General features: G+C 43.6%; 1 protein-coding gene and 1 long non-coding RNA gene across 11 annotated transcripts in view; one reads left to right on the top strand and one right to left on the bottom strand.

Moving 5' to 3' along the window:
* LHFPL6 (LHFPL tetraspan subfamily member 6) overlaps positions 1–22,086 on the top strand; it is a 227,060-nt gene that overhangs the window by 164,366 nt on the left and 40,608 nt on the right. The window lies entirely within an intron of this gene.
* Positions 11,142–22,086, bottom strand: part of LOC102158088 (NHL repeat-containing protein 3) — a 186,937-nt gene continuing 175,992 nt past the window's right edge. For 7 of the 10 annotated variants that reach the window (XR_014819259.1, XR_014819265.1, XR_014819248.1 and 4 more), the window contains one exon: positions 17,334–18,130. This is a non-coding gene — a long non-coding RNA (NHL repeat-containing protein 3). Of the gene's footprint in view, positions 11,601–17,333; positions 18,131–22,086 lie in introns of those variants that run through there. The other 3 variants (XR_014819269.1, XR_014819260.1, XR_002336523.2) reach the window with 2 other exon arrangements.

Below are 22,086 nucleotides of genomic sequence, written 5' to 3'. Positions count from 1 at the left end.
GGGATTTGAGATAACTGGATACAAACATCCTGATTTATACCATGGCAGATACAAAGATAATCAGAGCCTCCGGCATCCACTTCCACTTGGTCACTATGCAGAGGGAAAGCACAGTGCCGGACGCTGTGTCCCAGACAGGCGTCTGCCACCTGCCGTGACTTCTCAGACAGATGTCCCTGTTTCTTTCCGAGAGACTCCGCTACTGTTTATCCGACTCTATTCATTGACCTGTTATGGAGTCATTGATGACTAATTAAACTTCAGCTTTGTAAAGTGGTTCTTGAAATTTTTAAAAAATTGGTGTGTCAAAAATCACTTATTAATAATTGTGTGCATTTATGTATATGGATGTATCAGTGAATATTAAGGTGAAACACCTTTTCAAACAAACATTTATTATATAGAAAAGCATCACTTTCCTACTGCATTATATTTATTCATATTTGCAGCTCAGCTTTTTTTTTTTTTTTTTCCAATTATGAGCAGGTATTTTCAAAAGCTTTTCTGGGTCATTTTTCTTAGCAAATACTAAGTTTTGATGGTGGACTTAATTCTTCTAGTTTTCAGACGCTGAGCTGTTTTGCCTGTGCGCCACTTGTCGCTTACCTGGGAAGAAGCAAGAAGGGCAGACATGTTGTTGCCAAGGGGAAGGGGAGAGAGTGGAATGGACTTGGGAGTCTGGGGTTAGTAGATGCAAACTATTCCATTTAGAATGGATAAGCAATGAGGTCCTGCTGTAAAGCACAGGGAACTCTATCCAATCACGTGTGACTGAAATGATGGAAAGTAATACGAGAAAAAGAATGTGTATATATGTATAACTGGGTCACTTTGCTGTACAGCAGAATTTGACAGAACATTATATATCAACTATAATAAAAAAATTTTTTTTAAAGTTAGTGAAGATGTTTTGTAGCCAAAAACCAGGAAAAAGGAAAACTTGCATGCTGTATAGTCATGCCTTCTCCTGTATCAAGGTAAACTTTGCGCTGAGCAGTGTCCAGAATATGGAGTTCATCTTGAAGAGATGGGCTTAGTCTAGAAGAAGCAGATTCCACTCTAAAAGTTCTCGGACAGGATCTATAACTGAATTGGAGAGACGAAGAAAATCGTGAACTCTTTGGTCAGTACATCGTCTTTTGTAAAGGGGAGGGGACCCGTGGAATCCAAGGGAGTAACTAAATATCTGTGAAACTCAAGTAGCTACACTTGAAACAGGGAAGGATATTAGTGCTAAGCTTCACGTAGGCTACAAAATCCTGTTAGAGGTTAGAGAAGGAAAGTTAAAGATGTGATTTTAATCTAGACACCTGAGCTGTAAGACCACCTGTTTGGAGATCCTGGTCTTGAGTTCCATGACAGCCTAGCGACTGTCAAAACAGAGGTTCCTGGGCCTGTTGATGGATGGTCCTGAGAAAAACCACCCTGGATCTCTTGGAGTCCTGGACTTTTCCTCTAGGCTAAAACCTGTGGTTGATACGCAGTCACTTTGAGGGGAGAAGGGTAATCTCCAACATCTCCATGTCATCATGATCACAGAATTGTTTGAGGGGATTTGGTCATTTTCATAAGAAGACTTAAAATTAAATGTGCAGTGTTAAAAAAAAAATCACCCCGTAATATTAAAAAGTTTTGTCTTAAGAAATCTGAATGTCTATGGCATCTTAAGTGTGTGAATAACCTCATTGAGCTCTGTGATTAAATTAAAAAGGGGGTACTTGATTATTCAGATTTGTGGTCTAAAGTTGAAATATTAATAAGTTCATAAACAATACTGAACCATTTTGGATAACTTAAGATCCACTGTGTTTAAGAGTTAATTTGTCAGAGTTGCAAGAACTTCTCAAGTGTGCGGTAGAGCTTAGACTCTACGCATTGAGGCAGTGCAGGAAGTGAAGTGTAGTAAACTTATAAATGTAGTTTCAAATGTTTAAGGAGTTTGAGGAAGTTAATGAACAGGGGCAACTGTTGATCAAAGATCCCTTAAAATAAATTGTTAATATTTGCCAAATTTCAAAAGAGAATAAAAAGATTTGCAAAGTGGATTTATAAACTTAAGGGTTTTTTGTTTTGTTTTGTTTTTTTTTTTTAATAACTTCAAGATAATCTTAAGGGTGCACAAAAACCACCCTTGGAGATACTAAAAGGCACACACTGATAACGTCTTGACACAGTTGTATCTCGAATGGTGTTTTGTTTGTTGAAAAGGAAAGGCCCTCAGCAGGACAGTGTTTTACGTTAACAATTCCCAGCCCTGATTGGGAAAGAGTATCTGCTGCCTCCTAAGTCACAGGACTGAGCTGGACCAGGGAGGGAAATTGTGCTGAACGCTTCATTGGCATTTCCCATTCATCCTGAACTCTGGGGAGCTGACTTACAATACAGAATAATAAATTCATGTCGGTCACACCCACGAGGCCTCTTGCATGTTACTCAGTGCAGAAATAGTTTGGACCCATGCCATCCTTTGCTTTAATAGGATGAGTCTTGCCATTAACTCAGATTTAGCTTAGGAAAAAAGGGCAGTCGCTGCCTCCTCGCAGCCTGGACTAATCTTGCATATCCTTTAATACTTTGACCAACCTACCTTCTTTCACCCTGGAGCTCCCTAAGGTGTATCCATCCTCACTCTTTGCTGTGGCCTCTGAACATTACTTTAATCTGCAGCCCTGCTTAAATTGTGAGGCCAAAGCATCTCCTGGTTTATGTACTGGCGTCTTGAATTTAGCAAGAACATTCATGGCCCCCTGCCCCCTTCCTGCTCAGAACTTATCTACGCATGTGGGATGTAGGAATGGTAGTTTGTAGAGACAGCCTAGAAAGTGTTTGCATCGTCAAGGCTTTGGGTGGAAGACAGAATGTGAGGAGAATAAATACTTGAGGGCAGAATAAATATTTTAGAGTGCACAAACAAATCTGTTTCTTCTAGCACCGCCCTGTGATTCATCAGGCTCGTCATTTAAATATTATCCCAATGCTTGATCAAAATTAGAGCTGACAGTTTCCAAGATGGTATTTTGTTTTGTTTTGTTTTCATGTTGTGAGTGAATCTAGTTTTCCAATTCAGATAAACAAAAGGCTACTGAATTAGGTGAATGCTGCACTGAGGATCAGGAAGACTTGGGTGGTGGAATTCAAAAACCTGAGAGACAGACTGCAGAGTGGGGATGAATGCAGACAGTCTGTACTATATGGCCTAGGATTTGACTGTCTGTCCCCTGGTTCATTCTTAGACGTCTAGGAAGAAAAATGCCCGTGTGCGGATGCTACTCATGGCCTTGCACTCACTGTCACTTTAAGCCCTTGCATTTTATACCTTCAGCTTTATCCAGCTCTCTTACGATTTCATATGCATGAACCCTGCCTACAAATCAGCTTCACGTTCCCTCCTATCATTCCAAAGTACCTTTTAGAAAACTCGTCACACAGTTAGCATGCAAATATTTGGTGAGTTGGCTAGTTTTCACTGGAGGAGAACGTATCAGTGAGAAGTTAAACATTGAATTCTCTGATTCGTTTATTTTGTACAGATGTATTCCGAGCACCCTCTTGGTAACAGGCACTGCACCAGCTGCTTCAGATACCGAGATGCGAAAAACAGCCAAGTCAGTGGCCATCATAGAGCATACAGCCTAGGAGGCAGAGGGTGTCAAGACAGAAATGGCAAGGCTAATTATAAAGTGAGAAAGCATACCGAGAGCTCTGAGACAGAGGAAACTCAGTTCCAGAGGAACCTCAGTTAAGCAGAGTGATTAGCAAATCTTCACTGAAAAAAGATAACATTGAAGTCAGTGGTTCCCAAACGGCTACCCAAAGGAATCAGCCAGGGAATCGTTAGAAAATATCAATGTGCCCGGCTCCCACCTCCAGACGTTCTGATTTAGTCTGTATGGAGTGTGACCTGGGCTGTGGGATATTTTGTAAGCTGTTGGGTGGTTCTGATGTGCAGCAAAGTCTGACAACCAATGATTTATGCTGAGACCTGACGGGTGAATCAGAATTGACTAGAATTCGGAGGGGAGGTCATAGCCCCTCGAAGCAGGAAGGATTGTAACACTCAAGGTCTGAAAGAAGGCTTGCTTGTTGGGTCTGAGTGAAGAATGGGGCTGCTGTCTGTTGACCAAGCCAGTTTGGCCCCGCACAGCCCTGGGGTTAGTCTTGTTAGATAATGGCAGCAATGAAGAAGTTCCAAGCAGGTGAGAGAAAGCCACTCCCTTCTGACCTGGCTCCTAGGTTCAAGCAAAATTCTGTCACAGACTCATTTAATAAACAACCTTCAGGAACACAGACACCAAGCAGATCATGCACTTTGTCCTTTAAGCTCCATAATGTTTTGGCTTCGCGTCTGTCTAGGTGTGCTGCCCTTACCTTTTATGAAAGGTTTACTTGAGACAAAAACAACAGCGTTTACCGGGCAGGATTGCAGGCCTTCAACTTGGCATCCTAAATCAGAAATCCTTCTAGAGCAGTAGCTGGGCACAGATCCCACTAGAGATCAAGCCATAGGCACCGTTCCTCCAAGAAGTGTGAGATTCAGCGTACAGGATACTGGCCCAGCTGGAGTCTCACAACCTCATGCCGCAGAGGGGGCACCACTAACTTGGTTTACTCATACTTTGAAAACCTGAACTATCACCTAGTGGGATTCTGTTATTACAGCCACCGTGCGCATTAACAAAACATTACTTTCACCAGTAAAAACCTCCTGTTGATAATTATTTGCAGTCGGCACCGTTTCTGCTCGCGATTGATTGGCGGATAATGGCAGGGCTTGTCGTAGCTGCCTCTAGGCTGTAGCTCTTTCTGACCCAATGATACTGGCCACCCTGGCCTGGGCATTCTTCATAACAGGGTAGCTGATGACTATTGGACGTCAAAGTTTAAACCAAGTGGTGAGTGCTGAGTGTCACACTGATGATAATGAAGTGATGCAAAGGAATTTACAAACTTTGTGACAGGAGAGGAATGGTCCTCTCTAAGCCGGGAAAGACTGGAAAGGAGTCAGGGGGAAAAATTCTTTTTTTGGATGAGAAAACAGGCACTGATTAACTCCCCTTCCTGCCTATTTATAGAACACAAGAGCTTACAGAGCACAAGAAAAGAGGCAGAAACAGAGAGGGGCTAGGATGTTCCCTTGTCTCACCTGGCAGATGCCTTCACTGCCCACTTCTGAGAATGACCTGAATGCCACCTGATGACGGCCTTGCGTCCCCGGGTCTCCTGCTCTATCTCATTCTCTGTTGATCCCTATTTCCCCTTATTTCTCAGTATCTGGGGATTTGACTGTTTTCCAGGAAACCGTAGGCTGTCTTCCTGGGTCACTGTGTACCCTCCAGGGGCGGGGGTCGGGGGTGGAAGGGAGGGGATGGAATTCCTCCCAGGAGCCCTCAACTCTTTTTTTTTTTTCAGTAATGAGGTGCCATCTTTGATCAAGAGGAAATCAAAGTGAGGCTCGGGGGACCTGGGGAGCCCCAGCCCCAGCCCCGCAGACTGCCAGAGCTGCTTTCCCACAGTCAGTTCAAAAGACAAGGCAGGGGTTTTAAAGTCTGTGTTTGATTTCTTTTTGATACTACTCCATTACAGTAGCTTTGGCGGCCGGCGAGGGCTTTACATTGCTGTCAATAGTGGAGATATTCAGGATGGCTTCTCCAATTCCTGCGGCTCTTCTGCTCCTGTTGCCAGAGGATGCTTTTGCCTTCATGGCAGAAAACTGTGAAGAGGTGCTTTTCATGAGTCAGCACTTTCTAAGCTCTTTTGTTTGTTGGAGTCTGTGATCACGGTCTGTATCTCTGTCATCAATGGAAATGTCATGTGGGCCACAGATGTTATTTAACCTTTTCTGAGGGCTGTGTTTTAAAAAGCAAAAAGAACCATGAAATGAGCTTTCAGGAGTTCCCATCGTGGCACAGCAGAAACGAATCCAACTAGGAACCATGAGGTTTCGGGTTTGATCCCTGACCTCACTCAGTGGGTTAAGGATCCGGCGTTGCCGTGAGCTGTGGTGTAGGTCACAGATTCGGCTTGGATCTGGCGTTGCTGTGGCTGTGGTGTAGGCTGGCAGGTGTAGCTCCAATTGGACCCCTAGCCTGGGAACCTCCATGTGCAGCCAGTGCGGCCCTAAAAAGAAAAGACAAAAAAAAAAAAAAAAAAAAAAAAAAGAAAGAAAGAAAAAAAAAATCAGAAGGAAAAGGCTGAGTGTGTCTATCTCCCTAAAGCTCAGAAATGTTCATATTGCTAATCTTCCTGCTTTAGCACCAGGAATAGTAACCCCTAGAAAGAACAGGCTCAGATGGAGAGCAGCCCCCTCTCCAAACCGTGCTGAACTTGACGGCATGAGACAGTGAGGTCATTTCCCCCTGTTCCCTCCAAGTGTCCCTAATCTGTATCCTCATAAAGCAGATGAATTTCCCCTCTTCAATGAATACAGTGATGTTCTTAGTTTTAAAGGAGAGAAACAGACAGAGGAACAAACTGTGCTTTGTTTTCTTCGTTTCTAGTTTCCACTTGCATTGTTATTTCTATAAGAGGGTTGATGCAAGTGACTTTGGCACTTGGGTGCACTTTTCACAAGGTCCAAATAAATGTTTTAAAATTACCCACATCTGGGAAAGGACTTTGGGAGCTCTCTAACTGTTGCACTTAGAATACTCCCTGTGTCTGCTGCGAACATTTTCAGTTACACTCGACATGGTTGTGAGACCAGAATTTAATGTCACATAGGGCTTTTAAGAAATAATCCAAATTCATTTTCTATCTATTAATCATTGAATGGCTTGCTTTATGTGTAAATGATCTTTTTCCACAATTTTTCTCCCTCATTTATTTCACTGGAGGGTAAACTTGAAAATAGGTGAAACTGAGACACAATAAGGAGAAGCAATCAAGAAAGCTGAGCTAAACACAGTGACTGATAATTGACTGGCATTTTGGTGTGAGGAAGATGCAGAATGATCTTACTAATATCGGCCATCCGTATGGTGGTCTGAAACGTATCAGAGACCCTCCTTCTAATGCAGCGATGTCCAATAGAACTGCCTTCAAATAATGCGAATGCCTCGTATCTTTGCTATCCAGTATGGTAGTCACTGGCCGTGGGTTGCTATTGAAGTTGTGAAGTGGCTGGTGTTACTGAGAAACTGAATGTTTAACTTACATTTGGATTAGACTCAGATCAAGTTTTTTTTAACAAGGGAACATTAACAGAACATATCAGCTGAAGCAAAAGGTATCGTGCTGGGGTACACATCGTCATTGTCCCTCGTTTTAAATTTGGCTTAATTAATTTCCACTCACTTTGGATTTGCCTTCCTGGGTCATATTTTATTTATGTGTTTCTTTTTTTTTTTTTTTTTGTCTTTCGTCTTTTGTTGTTGTTGCTATTTCTTGGGCCGCTCCCGCGGCATATGGAGGTTCCCAGGCTAGGGGTTGAATCGGAGCTGTAGCCACCGGCCTACGCCAGAGCCACAGCAACGCGGGATCCGAGCCGCGTCTGCGACCTACACCACAGCTCACGGCAACGCCGGATCCTTAACCCACTGAGCAAGGGCAGGGACCGAACCCGCAACCTCATGGTTCCTAGTCGGATTCGTTAACCACTGCGCCACGACGGGAACTCCTGTGTTTCTTTCTTTAACCCTGGCAGTCAGAGTCCTCTGACCTCCCGAGCCCCTCTAGCCCCTTTTGGGTGGAATTTCTCTCTCCCCAAAAGTCAAGAGTCTACATTAGGCATCTGCCATAACATTTCGATCCCACCTCCATGAATTTCTTTCTTTTCTGCAGCTTGATCTCTAAAATAGTACCGTTTTCAGGCTACCTGCTGCTTCTCCTTCCACGAACAAGCAGTAATAATTCCTGCCTTGCTTTCCAAGTCTGCTATGTAAGCTTGCAATCAAGGTGTACCTACGGGAATGCCTTTGATCAGAGTTTAGAAAAAATTTATGCTCCCCCCCACCAACATTTTTTTTTTCTCTTGAGGGCTACACCTGCAACATATGGAAGTTCCTGGGCTGGGGGTCGAATTGGAGACACAGCTGTTGGCCTACACCACAGCCACATCTCCAGCCTACACCGCAGCTTGCAGCAACGCTGAATCCTTAACCCAATGAATGAGGCCAGGGATGGAACCCACATCCTCATGGATACTAGTCAGGTTCTTAACCCACTGAGCCACAATAGGAACTCCTGCTCTCCCTGCCCCCTTTAAACTGTCTCCTACCTAGTGGTCACTTTCCTCTTCTCATAAATGCTAATTAATATACTTTCCTTGCTGTTTTAGAACCTTCTGTTCTAACACCCTTCTGCTCGAAGAGGCTAAACTTAGTTTTCCTCTGAATCCTTCAGATTATTTTGAGCAGAAAGGAGTATATCAAAGCCACTTTAGACTGATTTCTGTACTCTTTCTCAACGAGATGGCTGCAAGTACTATATAAATGCTTAGTTACAGATTTTAATATAAGCAGCAGAATAAACCAGATTGAGTGTTAAGCTCTTTTGGCTTGCAAACATTTGTGTTGAAACTTTGAAAGTCCTGGGTTGGAATTTTTTATAGCATCTGAAAAACTGAAGGGTTTTAAAAACTTGAATTCTTGCACTAATTATTGGCTCAAGGAAAGACTTCACGTTGTAAGGTGGGTTGGCTGCACATGTCAAATAATGGTAAAGTGCTCTGGTGGCACTTGGCTAAAACTCCATCAAACCACAATATCCAGGAGGGCAAACTAGTGCCAGCAAAGATTCCAGGTTGGCTAAACATAATCCTTCATGGATAATAATCTTTCTTAGTATGGTAAATTAAAGGCAGAGCCTCACAGGTCAGGCCCAGAGAACCCAATGTCACATGGCAGTTTTTTTTTCTTTTCAATAACCTCTCTTTCCAAAGAGCTCAGAGAAATTAATGAATCCTTCTTGAGTCATTGCCTATCATCTGCAGGTTGCCCCACAGATGAAGTTGCTTAGTCAGAAGCTCAATAGGAAAACAGGCAAAGGAGAAGCCACCCTGTGTAAAATATGGTTTGGGGCTAAAAAATCCTTCCTTCTTTAGTTTCCTTGATTATTTCTTCTCCCCATCTCCCATCCATGATCCTGGGAAGAGTTCCAGTGGGCACAGTCTGAACACTGACCAAGTTACAAAAGACGTGTGCAATGATGAGGTGACTACTGAGATGCTGAGATCCTGTCTCCACCCCTAAACCACTTTTTATGGCATCTTAATGCCACTTGGCAAGGCTGTTGCTTCTCGTTCTCTCTCTCACCCCCCACACACGCACACGCGCACACACACACAATTCATGAACACTTAGTCTCCCAGACTGCAAGATAATTCAGAAGTAAAAGCTTTAAAGAAATGGTAATTTCAAAATAGATTGGACCTTTCAGAGCAAGCCCCCGCCCCTTCACACACACACAAATATCTATATGGGGGAGGGTGGGAAATGGGACCAATTTTCTTCTAAGCAGAAGCTCCCAGAAATAGGGTTATATGGAAATCTGAACATCGGCTTCAAAATAAAAGTCTACATTTGGGACAAAGGAAACTCAACAACCCTAAGAATAAGAAAAGAGGAGAAAAGTGACCAAACCCTGAGATGCCAGAGGAAAGGGGGATATACGACCTTACTTTACCTTCTTCATGGATGGCTTGCAAGGATTAATTAAGTAAAAGTCTGTAAATTTCTTTGAGCCCTTTGGTGAAAGAAGCTCTTTAAATATAAATTATGATCACGCAGCTTGCATCTCACATGTCAGGCATGCATGGTTAACTGTGTCTGATGCGTAAGTTATGCTTCCTCCAGGTTATAAAGATGAGGATTGCCGATCGACCTTCGTTCTCTGACCCCGTGGTAAGGCAGAGATTTATGGTGTTACCTGTGGCATCTGAGCTCAGGCTGCCTCTTTGAACCTCGGCGTCGTGCTAGGAGAAATCAGAGCCTCTGTATATGTCTCTTCTTGGAGGAACTTTCTTAAGAGACAAACTGGAGGGGGTGGGGCAAGGGCCAGGAGTTGGTTAGTAAACTGAGAAAATAGCTTTCTGCTTTTACTGCTTTACTGCACTTTCCTTTATCAATGTATTGCCTAAGAGAGGAAAAAAATTAAACAGAGGAGAAAATATTTTTGACCGGGTGTCTTGGTTTCCTGGGGCTGCTGTAAGAAAGGACCACAAACTAATTGGCTTATAACAACAGAAATGTGTTCTGTTGCAGTTCTGGAGGCTGGAAGTCTGAAATCAGGGTGCTGGCTGGGTGATGTGCCCTCTAAAGTTTCTAGGGTAAAGTCTGCCTTGCCTCTTCCTGGTTTCTGGTGGCCCCTGGTGTTGTTCCCTGGCTTGTGACAGCATCACTCCAAACTTCGCTGCCATCTTCACGTGACCATCATCCCTCTGTGTCGGGGGGTCTTCACGTGGCTGTCTCCTTTATTATTTTTTTTTAATTTTTCTTTATATTGGAGGAGAGTTGATTTACAGTGTTGTGGTACTTTCCGGTGTGCAGCAAAGTGATTCACTTATGCATGTATGCATATCTTTTCGTTTTCAGATTCTTTTCCCAAATAGGCTATTCCTGAGTATTGGGACGAGCTCCCTGTGCTATGCAGTTGGTCCTTGTTGGTTATCTGCTTCACAGAGAGACGTTTGTATATGTTAATATAAGGACTAGTGATATTGGACTAGGGGCCCTCTCTACTCTAGGATGACCTCATCTTAACTCATTATATCCGCAATCACTCTATTTCCAAATAAGGTCACAGTTTGAAGAACTGGGGGTTAGGACCTCGATATATCTCTTTGGGGGAAAGAAGGCATAAATCAACCCAAAACATTAGGAGAGGGTAGTTTTAAAAATACTTTGGAGCTGAACCTTTCCCTCATATAAACTATCATGTGAGAGCCCAGTACAAGTGCAGAGCAGAGCAGCGCTGCCCTAGTGGAAGCAGCAGGGGAGCCCAGGATCTTCCTGCTCTCCACCGCTTGGGTCTCCCTCACCCCTTCTCACCTGTGTGATGCTCTTTAGTCACCATGAATTGCTCCCCAGGGCTTCCAGGGGTCCAGCATGAAAACCTGTAGAACTCGACATGCATTGAGAAACCCATGCCTTGATGGCAGGCAGCTTTAAGGAGCATGCATTCTGAAAATAGTCTGTTCACAAAGCTAGTGGGAAAGCAATGGCACTTCCCTGTTTATTCGTTTTAATAGAAATGAAATGGAATCTGTAACTGAAAGCAAACGTCCTCCCATGTCCCCTTAGCCTTGTCACCAGCAGCCCTTCAACCAGAGTTGGATGTAAAGCTTAACACAGATGAGGGGTTGATTTTCTCACCCCCCCCATATGAAAGTCCATATACAATCATGGCATTCAGTTCACCCTCTAGAATCTAACTGTCCCCTCTCATAAAAATTGGGAAAATGGAAGCTCCTCCTTGGAAGGATTAGAAACAAATATTGACTGCCAGTCCCACCTGCAGGGCAGCACCGGGTCCACCAACAAAACCAGTTATTCCAGACCAGAAACTGATGGAGGCTCATTCCCCATCCCAACCTCCGGAGGAGTTCCCCAGGCTCCTGGGAAGAATGCAGACTTGCTTTCAGTCTTTGGGAGGCTGTGATCCCCCTGCAAGGAGACAAAATTGTGTGTTTTAGATGGCCGGATGCTGTTGGAAGAGTAGGCTCTGGGAAAGAATACACAGAACAGCCCAAGGGGAAAGTCCTAGTATTAACTCCATAAAAGGAGGCTTTAAATGGTCTCAGCTGATCCATATTTTTAGAAAACTGTTTTGACTCAGCCTGCCTGACTGTAATACTCTTGCCAGAACCAGCAATGAGAGGGAGATAAACACAGCGTTGTGATGTTTTTCTGTGTCTCCCATGAAGCCCTGCATAGCATAAATCATGCTTGACAGCCTTTGATTGGCAACTGCTCAATTCCACTTGAGAAAGGAGGCATTTATCTGAGGCTCTGTTCTCCCTTGGTAAATAAGCTAGAAATTTCGATATTGGGAATAGTTCCCTTGGAGGGAGGCTGGTCTAAGCCATTGCTGTCGCATCACTGGAGACTGTTACATTTGCAGCCTTGTGGGGAGAAGTGGCTGGTGTGGTGCGGCGTGATGGGGCCCATGGGACTGGCTGGGGAAGTCTCCATCTCACTCACTGGGTACCACTGGTGACCTCTGAACCTTTTTGAGTGTGATGTGCCCTGTGCCCGTCAGCTCAGGTACTTTCTTTTCTCTGTGACAATGTGATGTTGCAGAAAAAGCTTTGGACAGAGGGACAAGGGATATCATGCCATTTCTGATTCCTTCCCTAACTGTGATCTTGAGCATTTTCTTTCTGGTTCTTTACTGTCACTTCATCTCTTTTGTGCTGCAGCCTGGATTCAAAGGTTCATCCTTCTCAGACTGAGCTCTACATACTGTATAGAGTATACGTATGCATACTATGTATGTATGTATAGACCATACATACTGTAAAGAGAAAAGAGTGGTTTGCTATGCATATGTGAAGCCACGCATGAACCCCAGATATCTTACTGGAGCATCCATTTTACTCCAACTCTGTTTTGGAGAAAGTTTTTTGTTGTTGTTGGTTTTTTTTTTTTTTACCAAATAATAATAATAATAATAATAATAATAATAATAATAATAAGGCTATCTGTGGAGGATAATGGAAAATCCCATAATAATTTCTTAAGTTGAAATAAGGAAGAGTATTTCAGAAGAAGACTGATTCAGGTGGGACCCTTGACTCTGTAAGGTATGAAATTCACTCCTCTTGGTTTTTCGGAATATTTTTTTTTAGGGCCACACCTGCAGCATATGGAGGTTCCCAGGCTAGGGGTCTAATCGGAGCTGTAACCACTGACCTATGCCAGAGCCACAGCAGCATGGGATCTGGGCCGTGTCTGTGACCTACACCACAGCTCACGGCAACGCTGGATCCTTAACCCACTGAGCAAGGCCAGGGATCAAACCTGCATCGTCATGGATCCTAGTCAGGTTCGTTAACCGATGAGCCATGGAGGGAACTCCCATTTAGGAATATTTTAAAGGCAGAGTTGGAGAAGCACTAGATTAGATCACTTTGAGGGGCCCTTTCCGCTCTTACATTTGAGAACCCAATTCAGAACGTTAAGGTCCCTTCGCCCCTTAAGGACCAGCAACCTCCTCAAGCGCCACTGACCACCTGGCCACTACTCTTCTCCAGCCCCTTGGCCCCCAACTTAGTCTAGTGTTATTTTTCTCAAGCCTGCCTTGTACCTGTCCATCTTCAGGCCTCTTTTTTTCACCTGGGATGACTCCATGCACTTATCAAAACCCCATTCATCCTTCAAGGGCCACCTCCTCATGTTTCCACCGAAAATTAACTGATTTCTATGGTGACTGTTGGCTTCGTTGCTACCACCACCCAAGTTCAGACTTGAAATATCATTTCCGTGTTACTTGTCTTCCTCTCAGTCACTAGGACGAATGGATCCTCTTCACTGTTTTCAATTCCTCCACCTTGTTAGCATCAGGCTTTGCACAGACCCAAAAGCCCACCAGCTCAATGAATGCGGCAGCGATCAATTAGTATTGTGCTCTCCACCAAACATGTAAACTACATAAGCACATATTTCCAAATATATCTCATTGGCCCTGGGGATACACCTGTGTTCAGTTTTAAGGTCTTTGTGTAAAATTCATATTCAGGCAGCTATTATCGGCTAAGTAAGAATGAGAATTCCTGACTCTCCTTTTTGCTAATTCTGCTATATGTGATACAGCATTTATCCATTTGAGGGTTTTTTTCCCATTCATGTTAATATGATTCTTAGGATAATCTATTTGAAAAAGATACCCGTGATTTCATTGTAACTGCTTATGATACTATTTTTTTTATCATTTTTTGTTAATTAATGAATTTTATTATATTTATTTATAATACCATTTTTATATATTTAGACTATTTTTTTCTCATTGTGAAAGACTGAATTCACTCTCCAATGGGTGTGTTTAAATATTTTATATTTTTTGATATCAAAAAACACTTATGACAAATACGGCACTTTAAAAATTGAATAAAATTTAAGAAACCGGCACTGGACTGACTGGAAACCAATTCTCAAGTACTTTCAGAACCTGTTTGGGACCAATCAGTAAATCGCAGATGGAAAAGTAGCAAGTTTCGGTTATCCTTGACATTTCAAGAAGGAAAGAAAACAGAAAAGGAAAATCTTTGTAGCTGTCTCAAAAGAAATTGCTTCCAAATTGCTGTCTGTCAGCTATTCCAGATGGCTTTACTCTTTTTTTACTGGAATTGATGGTATTTTAAAAAGACCTGGAAACATGGATGAGGTTTTTCTTTCTTGATGTCCCGGAAAGTGGGTGAAGGAAAAGAAAAATCTTTACAGAACTAAGACACTGACTGCCAGTACCACCTCGGTGCTGGCACCCATCAGTGATCCTAGGGCACGTTCATACTCGGAATGGGTAGTGCTAGGTGAGAAACATGCCTTAAGAGTATAGAAGTCGTGAAAATAGCATATCTCCTAAGCCAAAATGTTAATTGAAACCTGTTACAGATGTCTTATATATCCTAGTCCAAAAAATATGTGCTTATATAATTTGTATGTATTATATTCCAATAATAATGTTGTACATATTATTATGCATAGGGTTGTGTCTGTGTGTACATATGCACGTGCGTGTATGTGCCTGCATGGGTGTGTGTATCTGTGCATTGTATGTCAGATATTCCTTACAGCAACTCTATGATATGGTGTTTATCCCTGTTTTACTGATGAGGAAACATGCCCAAGAGAAAGGCAAGAAAGTGACTCAGGATCCCAAAGCCAGAAGAGAATGTGGTCAGACCTCAAGGCGGTGCCTGAAGCCCTCTCTTGAACAGTACAGCTCTGTTTGTGAGACATGTGCCGTACTGGATTCTCACTATGGCTTCAAAAGACCTAGATTTAAGGTTAGCCTCTGCTATGGTGGTCTGTCAAGATAAAAATCCAGGCAACCTCACACTTGAAATTTTTTTGTTTGGAAGCTAGGTGTAAGTAATATCTGCCATCGGGGTAGCTAGAAATTAAATTACAAGTGGCCTATCAATGTGTGTCGGCTTGTTTTCATTACTACACAGGATTTTCATTTGATACCCTCTGCGTTACATTTTCAAAAGTATTTTCAACACTCTTCCCATTTGCTGTGCCTTCGAGGTTTCGCATGGCTCACCGTGATGGGCTGCAGACTGTGCAGAGCCTCCTCTCTGTCAACCTGTAGAAAGTTTATCACTAACCATTCATGTCATCATATGAAGAGTTTCCTACTTTTTAAAAATGTGCCTGGCATCCTACTTTAGTGTTGTCATGGGGCCCCTAATTAATTTACTTAAGGACCAGAGTTCCTGTTGTGACTCGGTGGGTTAAGAACCCAACATAGTGTCTGTCCATGAGGAGGCAGGTTTGATCCCTGGCCTCACCCAGTGGGTTAAGGATGTTGCATTGCCGCAAGCTGCAGCGTAGGTTGTAGGTATGGCTCCAATCCATTGTCGCTATGACTGTGACATAGATCTGCAGCTGCAGCTCCTATTTGACCCCTAGCCAGGGAACTTCCATGTACAGCAGGTGCAGCTGTAAAAAGAAAAAGAAAAAACTAAGGACCTTAGAAATAAATAGGAAAATAAATCATGTCTTACCTTGCTACTTTTTTTGTTAAGTCCAGTAGAAATGAATGCCTAGGGTTTGGAACACAGAATTTGCCTATCTCTGGGCACTTGATGTTTTGGTTAAGAACATTAATGGGGAGAGAGGTGTTACTCTTTCTCCTAAATCTTCTTGTGTTGGAACTGAAACAAGTTTTTAAAATGGAACTTATATTGTAGGAATACTGAGGTAAAAACCCCAGGGAACCTAACTTTCTTTTAGAAGATTCCTCTGAGTTCGCCACCGTTTTGGGTAACTTTATGGTATTAGGACATCAGAACTAAGGAGGGAGATATTTTCCTCCACATACTCTGCCCTCTCTGTGTGCTTTTCCTGGCTGATCTGTAGGGCACTCTCCTCTGTCAAGTATGAACATCCACCATCAACCCAGGTCAGAGCCTGGCTCCAAACCGAGGGCCTCTGCCTCCCAAGCGCCCAGCCTTACTCTACAGCAGGCTTCTCCCAAGGCAAGACCCCACTTGAGTTAAACCCTAGCCTAGGCACGCTCCTTCTCCAGACTCTTTGGCTTTCGATACTAATTAAAAATAAGGTAATTTTTTGGCAATTGTATGAAAAGATTCATTCTCCAGTCTCCTCCTCCCCAACCCGCCATCCTGCCCCTCATTTCTTCCACGGGAATTTTGTAGCTGACACCCCGGTAGTTCCCAGCTCAGCCAGCCCCTTCCCTGAGTCCCTGGATCCCTGGTTCATTGTGCATGAATGCAGTAAACACCATAGTTCCTCACATGATCTACACGGAACTGCGGCAGCTTGGTTCCCCTGTCGTCTTCATGCCAACAGGACACAACCCCCATCCACTGTTACCCTTGCAGGAGATGGAGCCTCTCTTCCAGCCAGCTCTCTGGATGCATGGCTAGGCTCTCAGTCCCATTACAGTGTCACTGAGGTTGACGCACCCAGGGCCTCTGGTCGGATCACACAGCCCATGGACAGCAGTGTTATTTCCCATGCCCAGGGCAAATCACTCTACAGCCTGAGGGGAGGGGAACTGGGAGTTCGTGCCTCTGCAGGAATCAAAGGCATGTCGGGGGAAGGCTCCCACGTGGCTGGGGATGGTGTTCTCCTGGATGGTGTTATATGATGTGTTCCCTGTGAGACTTGATGCACGTGGTACCACCTGCCCTACCGTCCCAGCAGACGGTCTGCAAACCCGTCCCATAAGCAAAGCATCCTGGTGGTGGTGTTCTCCTAAAGCACTCTTTTTTTTAAAAGTTTTATTAAAATATAGTTAATTTACAAGGTTGTGATCATTTCTGCTGTACAACAGAGGGACTCAGTCAGACATATGCACATATCCATTCTCTTTCAGAGTCTTTCCCCACATAGATTATCACAGAATATTGGATAGAGTTCTTTGCACTATACAGCAGGTCCCCTTTGGCCAATCATTACGTATACCTCAGTGTGCACAGGCCAATCCCAAACCCCCAGTTCATCCCTTCCACCCCCCACCTCTCCCCTTTGATAAGTTTTTCAAGGTCTGTGAGTCTGTTTCTGTTCTGCAAATAAGTTCATTTGTATCCTTTTTTATTTTTTAGATTCCACATATAAGTGATATCATATATTTGTCTTTCACTAACTGAACTTAGTATGATAGTTTCTAGTTCCATCAATGTTGCTGCAAATGGTGTTATTTCATTCTTTTTATGGCTGAGTAGTACTCCATTACACACACACACACACACACACACACACACACACACACACACACACCACTCTTTTCTCATTATTTCATAAAAGCCACACTACTTTATATGCTTTGCACTCTGCTGGGACATCTTATCTAATCTCCTCAACAGCTCTGTAAAGAAAAAACAGTATATCATTTTATGGATAGAACTCCTAAGACTCAAATTTAAGAGACTTGCTCCATCAGTATCTAGTCAATAGCAGACCCAGTGTTTGAATATAGGACTTTCGGACTCCAAAGCCCTTGTTCCCAGCTGTCTACCTCTTGAATATCCAGCTGAGTGAGGGTCACCACAGTTAGCCAGCGTGCATGGACCAGAGTCTGCTTTGGAATCAATGGTGCGTGTCCAGGGGTGGGATGCATTCAGGGTTTCAGTATAAATTTACTTACATCTGGGTGTTTCTGTTTGTTTAGTTTTTGTTTTCATGATTTGGTCTGACTCTTCCCACAGGATAGTGTTGGAGCCTAGCCTGGTTCCCGGAAAGCTTTCCTGTTGAAATGTGATGATTCTGTTCATGCTTTTTTCGGCAAATAAGGAGTATCGGGAGTGATTCATTCTGTGCAAAACAGCAGTGATCCTTAAGAGAAGATATGTCCACTGGGAACTCTAAGCTGCATGGCTGGGCTGGGCTGGAACTCCTTATGCTGTTGTCATTCTGAGTTTGAGGAACCGTCTCGTGATGTTCTCACTGGTGTTGGTGACTCAGACAGCAGAAGCACGCCAATCCCGTTTTAGGTTGTAGGGTGGCTGTTTGAAAAATGTGAAAAGCTTAGAGGAATTCTTTGCTCTAGATTTGTATTTAAGTTACTTCTGGGTTGAAGGTCCCCATTTAGTGCCATCAGGCCTTAAGGGTACAATATTGTGACAGTTGTAGATTTAGGGTCCAATTTTTGCAGCTGCCTCATAGGTCTGTGCAGACATATAGGCCGAGGAAAAAAAAAGAGGATGGAGCATGAATATTGAAAATAAACTTAATGTGTACTGATGCTGAATATCTGTGACGAGCATCTCCCTACCCCCTGTCCGTTCTCCCCCCAAAAAAAGATTGACTGATTAATCAGTAGAGGAATGAAAAAATGGAAAGATAGGTGATAAAGCAAATTTTAAAAACCTGTTCAACATAAAACCTAGATGACAGGTATCTGGGTGTTCACCATACAAGTCGTCCAGTTATGCTGTAAGTTTGAAATTTTTTCTTTTGGCTGCACCCCCGGCATGCAGAAGTTCCTGGGCCAGGGATTAAACCATACCACACCCGTGACCTGAGCCACAGCAGTGACAACGCCGAATCCTTAACCCACTGAGCCATCAGGGAACTCTCAAAGATTTTCATAACATAGTGTTGGCAGGAACAAAGAAGAAAGTAATAATTTTTCACTGTAGAGATGTTGTCTTAGTTCCAGAAAATATATTTATTCAGAAGATGTAAGCAAGCAATAAGGCAGACCCTGCTGCTTTTCTTAGTTTTGGGATTTTGGTTGGTTTATTTTAAACTGGTGAGTACCTGGAGCTGATAATGAAGAATCTGAAATGGGCAAGTATAACAGGACGAAATGTTTGCCACTCCAGTGATACAATATTATTCTTAACACTGATACACAGCTACCATTTACTGAGTTCCTGTCTTATGTCAAACCCTGAACTGGGCACTTTTATTTAGCCTTTTATTTATTTCTAATAACAATGCTAAAGATATGGGCAGCATTGGGTCTTTTTTTTACATGATGGTCTGGGCTCAGGCAAGTCAAAAGCATGCTGTTCAAGGTCACACATCTGGTTAGGTGGTGTCAGGACTCGAACCTGACGTGATCAGCCTCAACGTCTGCATTCTTTCCACTGGATCCTCCCTGCCCTGCCTAGTATAGACGGCAGCCTCGGTTTTGCCAGGAACTGGTTCAAAATCCAGGAGCTCCAGTCCCGCCCCAATCTGCAGAACCAGAGTCTGCATTTTAACAAGCCCCCCAGTTGCCTTGTGTGCATCTCAGTCTGAGAAGCACTGTCCCAAACCACACTACCCTGGCCATCTGGGGCTATGTCTTAATTTTTCTGCTGGTGTAACATGGGGCACGTTAGGGTCAGAGAAAATTAGAACTTCTTTTGTTTCAGAGCTGGAGCTGCTGCACAGACCCTTGCCAGCTCGCTTTCCAGTAGCCTCAGTGTAAAGGCAGTGAACAAACGCATAGCAATAGAGCCTGGAGCCCCGACTTGACCCCAGCGCTGCCTCTCTTACCTGAGATGAGGTTTCTCACATTTTAAAGATGAGGAAATCTGAGACCTAAAGAGGTGAAACCCTGGACCTGGGGTGCTCTTAACTACTAGGTCTAGAGAGATGTTGCTTTCAATCAGATATGATTTATCAGAAAACTGTTGCATAGGAATGACAAAATCTCCCTCATTGTTTGAAACAACTTTATTTTTTTCTACCATTGATTGCTTAGGGCCCCAGAAAACGCAAAGATGCCAAGTCATTCGTGGCTGAAATTAGCTTGTGAATTTTTATGCTAAGCTAAGGAGCAGGTGTTCTGACACCTGACACTGCGTGTGTCTCTTGTGTTTTTTGATGAATGAGCTGGCAAAGGAGAAGAAATGAGACTCAAGGATCCATTTTGGAAAATATTTTAAGAGAACCTAAGTATGTTCTCTTCTGCAGGATGTTTTCAGCAAAGAAATAGTGTTCTTGTGATTTTTGCAAGTATTTTTGATAGTTTAGAAGTGGTCATGTTTCTATATTAATTATAAAGATGAGATATGCTTTCCTTGGCTAAACTTCTGATGAAGAGTTTATGCCTTCATGTGCTCTTTGTGGCCAGAATTTGTGTGGTGGGTTCTTCCTCGCTGGCACCTAGGGAAGGGGGGATCTGTGGGGTTCCCAGGAGCCCATCCTTTGTCTTTGGAGAAGTGTTCCCTGTCGCTAAAGCAGAGTCAGTTCAGAAAAATGGTGACTTCAAATTTCTTTTCCATCCCATTCCTACTTTTCCATTTATACCTAAGGTTCAATGCATATGTGAGCATGGAAGTTCAGGTCAGAGCTGGGACCATAAATATTTTGGGATTTGGGAGGCATTAGAAGATACAGGATAGAACTGGCTAAGATTGATCTGGAAATAAGTCCTTGGATCTACCATTTAGTGGCTTCATGAGCAAGAGCCTACTTCTTTAAGCTTCAGTTTCCTCCTCTGCTAAATAAAGGCTATTATCTACTATGTGTTAGATAACTATTATCTATTGGACATCTCTTCGATAACTATTACAGAATTTCCTATTATCTTTTAGATAACTATTATATAATTATTCTGAAGCTTTTGCATATACTGAATAAACAGTATCATGACTATTTAATATTTAACCAGTACCATGAATCAGTGAGTTGGATGCAAGTAAACATACAGGAGAGGAGTTCCCATCATGGCGCAGTGGTTAACGAATCCGACTAGGAACCATGAGGTTGCGGGTTCGGTCCCTGGCCTTGCTCAGTGGGTTAAGGATCCAGTGTTGCCGTGAGCTGTGGTGTAGGTCACAGACGCAGCTCGGATCCCCTGTTGCTGTGGCTGTGGGGTAGGCCAGCAGCTACAGCTCCGATTGGACCCCCAGCCTGGGAACCTCCATATGCTGTGGGAATGGCCCCAGCAAAGGTAAAAAGACAACAAAAACAAACAAAAAAACCATACAGTAGTTTCTGGCCTTCCAGGAGATGTGATACTTAGAAATAACTGCAATGCAAGGAAGGGAGCCCCAAACGAATGGCACAGAGTGCATCGCAGTGGGAGCCCACAGGAGGGCAGCTGCATGTTGAGGTGTCTAAACCTTAGCAGCTTGTATGTTCGAGCCTGAGCACAGGCAAGGAAAGAAAATACCTCAGAGGAAAGGGATTCAACTTTCAGAGAGGAGAAAGTTCAAAATATACTAGTTAGAAATGCATTGGGGACTGGCCAGGGTGCCTGAGCCATTTAAGGGGACCTCCATGACCTGGCTCCAGCCAGCTGGGTGCAGGCTCAGGGTGGGCACATCTCTCAGTTATTCAAGGGAGCCAAGAACGCTGGACTTGAGGGTGAAAAATCCCAGTCAGCAAAACACCATGTGGGTCAAATTCAGCCTGTGTGGCCCCAGCTCAGGTTGTGGGTTTGGGAGCATATGACCTTGGAGTGGACTCAATAGGTGGAAAAGAGACCTGGACGGGGCTCTGGGGGTCCTGGGGTTGATTGGAGCCTCCCACTTCCTCTGTGCCTCAGTTTCCAGAAAGCACTTTGCAAGGAGGTATGGCCTACGAGAGCCTAACCCAGCCTCCTGATTCCCTCAGCAGTCTCCTGCTCATTGCGCGTTCCACGTCTGAAGAAAGTTAACACTGGCCCTTGCCCTTGGTCCCTCCCCATCACTGGATTTATTTTGTTGTTACAACGGTTATCTCATCGAGGGCTGAAAATGGACGAAATTACACAAATTAGCATATGGAGTCTTGGAGATGGAAAGAGGCCAGCCTCTTCTAAAGAAAAGGCCAGATAACAAGCTATAAGACTGAGCCGTTTTCATGAGAAAAGTAAAGAAAACAATTTCCCTCAGTGCCTGCCACAGAAAGGGCGATAAAGGAACTAAAGGAACTGGAGAACGGATAAAAATATCCAAAAAAAAAAAAACATAAAAGATAAATTGATGGGAAAGGCTTGTGTGCCCACTCGAGGGGCGATAGGTGGAAAAAGTCAAGCTGC

The sequence above is a fragment of the Sus scrofa genome, chromosome 11 (genome assembly GCF_054392235.1).
Source record: "Sus scrofa isolate SSC_HxYL_T2T_F1_AM1 chromosome 11, Sscrofa_HxYL_maternal_Yorkshire_Landrace_v2.0, whole genome shotgun sequence".
Lineage (NCBI taxonomy): Eukaryota > Metazoa > Chordata > Mammalia > Artiodactyla > Suidae > Sus > Sus scrofa.
This window is presented reverse-complemented; position numbering and strand designations above follow the sequence as displayed.